We start from the raw sequence: 4,609 nt of genomic DNA, 5'->3' as shown, positions 1-4,609 counted from the left end.
ATTAACGCTAATAAAAAAATTAAAAAAATGCTATTTAAATTTTTAAAAACCCAATTTTTTTAAAAAAAAACCATTGATTTTTATCCACCCTGGTTGCTTCTCTCCTTGATTAGTTTCCACCCATTGCTTCTTGTCCTGCCTTCAGATGCTTTGGAGAATAGTTTGAATCCCTTTCTTTTTGGCAGTCCGAGATATTGGAAGACTGCTATCATGTCTCCCCTAGTCAGAGGTGGGATTCTCTTACCTTCCCTACCGGTTCGCAAATGTGAGCGCATGCGCCACTTCTGCACGGCCATCTGCGCATGGGCAGTAGTTTCACATTACGTCCGGGCGGGTGGGCAGAGGCTCCCGCAGTTGCCCCTACCGGTTCGTGCGATCTGGACAGAACCGGCTGAATCCCACCACTGCTCCTAGTTCTTCTTTTCATCAAACTAGACATACTCAGTTCCAGCAACTGTTCTTTATATGTTTCTATTGCTTTGAAGTAGACAAGACAGGGCTGGAAGGGATCTTGGATGTCTTCTAGTCCAAACCTCCTGCTCAAGGCAGGAGCCTTACACCATCCTAGTCAAGAGCCTTGGTAGCCCAGTGGTCTAAGGCACCCTGTTATTAAGCTGGTTATTAAGACCAGCTGCCTGCAATTACTGCAGGTTCGAATCTCGCCAAGGCTCAAGGTTGACTCAGCCTTCCATCCTTTCTAAGGTAGGTAAATTGAGGACCCAGTTTGTGGGGGCAATAAGCTGACTTTGTATAAATATACAAAAGGATGAAGGCTATTGCTGAGCACATTGTAAGCCGCCCTGAGTCTCCAGAGAAGGGTGGCATATAAATCAAATTTTAAAAAAAAAAATGGTTGTCCTGTCTTTTTTTGAAAACCTCTAGTGATGGAGCACTCACAATTCTGAGAAGCAAGTTATTCCATTGATTAGTTGCTTTCACTGACAGAAATTTTCTCCTTATTTCTAGGTCAGATCTCTCTTTGATGAGCTTCCACCTATTGCTTCCTGCCCTGCCCTGTGGTGTTTTGGAGAACAAGTCAATCCCCTCTTCTCTGTAACAGCCCCACAAGTAGTGGAAGACAGCTATCATGTCCCCCCCAATCCTTCTCTTTGATATGCTAGACAGATCTACTCTCTCAACCATTCATCAGGGGCAGTGGTGGGATTCAAATTTTTTTTACTACCGTTCTGTGAGTGTGGCTTGGTGGGCATGGCAGGGGAAGGTTACTGCAAAATCCCCATTTCCTCCCGATCAGCTGGGACTCGGGAGGCAGAGAATGGATGTGGGCAGGGCCAGTCAGAGGTGGTATTTATCGGTTTTCCGAACTACTCAAAATTTCCACTACCAGTTCTCCAGAACGGGTCAGAACCTGCTCAATACCACCTCTGATCACAGGGTAACTTCTGATGCTAAATGAGGCACAACAGATCAGCCATATTATGCCTTCTTTTGGGAGAAGACACAAACCCAGATTGAAACAAAGATGATTAGGAGACTGGAGGAGAGGTGGGTTTCAGCAGGTTCTGACCAGTTCTGGAGAACGGGTAGCGGAAATTTTGAGTAGTTCGGAGAACTGGTAGTAAAAATTCTGACTGGCCCCACCCCCATGTATTCTCTGCCTCCCAAGTCCCAGCTGATTGGGAGGAAATGGGGATTTTGCAGTAACCTTCCACTGGATTGGGGAGGGAATGGAGATTTTACAGTATCCTTCCCCCGGAGTGGGGTAGGAATGGAGATTTTACAGTATCCTTCTCCTGTCATGCCCACCAAGCCACTCCTACCATGCCATGCCATGCCCACCAAGCCACACCCACAGAACCGGTAGTAAAAAATGTTGAAACCCACCACTGAACTGGAGGCTAAAACATATGAAGAACGGTTGCAGGAACTGGGTATTTCTAGTTTATAAAAAGAAGGACAAGGGATGACATGATAGCAGTGTTCCAATATCAAAGGGGCTGCCAAAAAGAGGAGGGGGCCAACCTATTCTTCAAAGCACCTGAAGGTAGGACAAGATGCAATGGATAGAAACAAATCAACCAATAAAGAACTAAGAAGAAATTTCCTGACAATTAATAACTGGAATGAGGTTTTAAGAAGAGATTGGACAGCCATTTGTCTGAAATGATATATGAGGTTGGACTAGAAGACATCCGAAGTCCTTTCCAACTCTATTCTGTTATTCTGTTAAAAACTGGAACAGCAACCTAAGAAGGAATTTAGGCTGGAAATGTTTGCATCCTCCTTGTTGTATGCAAGACCATCATTTTGTGCAATTCATTCCTGCCTGTCCACAATTATTCACACTTAAACTTGGTAAACTTAGCAAGATTTATGCATTTATGGCCTACTTTCTTTATTGTTTGCTTCTAAGCATGCAATAGATCATAGGGGGAAAAGAGGGAAGCTGGTGAATAGGCTAATGGTTTTCTGTGTGGTAAGAACAGATGTTTTTTATTCATGTGAATGCTTCCTAAGAAAAATGTTTAGGGGGGGGGACATTCATTATAGATAGTCCTCGACTTACAACAGTTTGTTTAGTGACTGTTCAAAGTCACAATGGCATTGAAAAAGGGACTTATGACCATTTTTCGCACTTATGACCGTTGCAGCATCCCCATGGTCACATGATTAAAATTCAGAGTCAGCTTGGCAACTGACTCGTATCTGTGATGGTTGCCCTGTTCCAGGGTCATATCATCACCTTTTGCGACCTCCTGACAACCAAAGTCAATGGGGAAGCCAGATTCACTTAACAATTCTGTTACTAAATTAACACCTGTACTGATTCATTTAACAAGTGTGGCAAGTAAGGTAATAAAATGGGGCAAAACTTACTGATGTCTCACTTACAGTAGCAATGGAAATTTTGAGCTCAATTGTGATCATAAGTCACTACCTGTATTAAATGCAGTGCTACCAGAGATCCTTTAATACAAGTACTCCTTGACTCCTTGGGTTTCACTTACCTTTGCTACTAGTTCGCTCGGGCGCATGTGCACCACTTCTGCAAATGTGCAGAAGGTTCTGCGCATGCACAGAGCGTATTTGATGACGTCCGGGCGGGCGGGTGGAGCACTACCGCCGCTGCTACCGGTTTGCACGAACCGGGGCGAACTGGTAGCAACCTACCACTATCCTTGACTTATGGCCATAACAGGCCTTGCCCATCACAGTTGTAAGTCTTGATATGTCTTGATAAAACAGGTTGGTTACATGACTGACTGGATTTTATGATTTTTTTTTGTGGTTGTTGTTCAGTGAACACTGCAGTCATTAAGTGAACCAATATTTCACTAAGGGCCCAGATTTGCTGAAAACCAGAAGTAAGGGCCAGTTTTTGGGGAAACAGTCCTAAGATGCAGTCATGTGACCATGGGATGCTGCAAACAGCCATAAATGCAGCCATGTTGCCTGAAATTCAGTCACCTGACTACTGGGCTGACCATCAGAACTCCAAATCCAGGTTGTAACTAAACCCAAGGTTAGTCCATCATAATTTGAGGACTACCTATACTCCGTCTGAAGGCATCCTCCCTTTCCTATCTTAGCCAGTCAAGTGAGCAGGCTAATTTAGGGAGAATTCAGATTGCGACAGTGAGAAAACATCAGTTGAATCCTAATCTTTATTACGGTCAAAGGCCAGCCTAAGAAAACATCAATAAATAGCATTTTAAAATCTTGAAAGCCCCCCTTTAATGAGATTTGTGTGTAAGAGTCTCAGTAGTTTTACGATTCCAAGGATGGGAGGTGTGTCTCTGGAACTACACAAAGGAAAATTGTGCCATGCAATGACAACAAGTTGAATCAGGATTTCCAGAAATGACAGTGGGGGAAAGTAATAGTAACAAACAATGGCAACGAGAAAAAAGAGGAGGATAGGAATAGAAAGAAGAAAAGAAGAAGAAAATGAAAGGGAAGAAAACGTCTGGCCAACCACTTCTTGTGTTTCTCTTGTTCGAATGCATGTTTTCACGCTGAAAAACTAAAGTCCCAAATCCACTGCCCTGCAGTTGTAAAAAAGGACAACAATGATTTGGCTATAACCGCATCCAGGCAGGGCTCGGAGAGACATACTCACAATACCCTCCCCTCGACACATTGCTGGCTGCTGCCCAACGCCGCCTTCTCTGGAGTTATGATTCAGACCGCGCAGACTTACACACACACACCACTTTATATAGAGGGTGAAGTTAAGCCTTTGGGGTGGGGGAAATCATCCTCTCTTAAGGAGCAGGCAACGAGGAAGCCCACTGGATTATTGCAAAGTAGATACGACTTAGACAACTCTTAACTTACTCTGTCTTTTGCAGAAACTGCACTCCCAGTAAAGTTGTGGAGATAGTAGGGAAAACCTCCTCATACATTTTATTATCACTTTCTTTTTCTTCTCCTCTCCTCCTCCTCCTCCTCCTCCTCCTCCTCCTCCTCCTCCTCCTCCTCCTCCTCCTCCTCCTCCTCCTCCTTCTTCTTCTTCTTCTTCTTCTTCTTCTTCTTCTTCTTCTTCTTCTTCTTCTCTTCTCCTTCTCCTCCTCCTCCTCCTCCTCCTCCTCCTCCTCCTCCTCTTCCTTCTCCTTCTCTGTTTTTTGTTTTGTTTTAGTGTCACATC

This window comes from Pituophis catenifer, unplaced genomic scaffold, assembly GCF_029215685.1.
Source record: "Pituophis catenifer annectens isolate HBS135680 unplaced genomic scaffold, rPitCat1.0.hap2 SCAF_1, whole genome shotgun sequence".
NCBI classification, from domain to species: Eukaryota; Metazoa; Chordata; class Lepidosauria; order Squamata; family Colubridae; genus Pituophis; species Pituophis catenifer.
Note: the sequence above shows the minus strand (reverse complement) of the source record.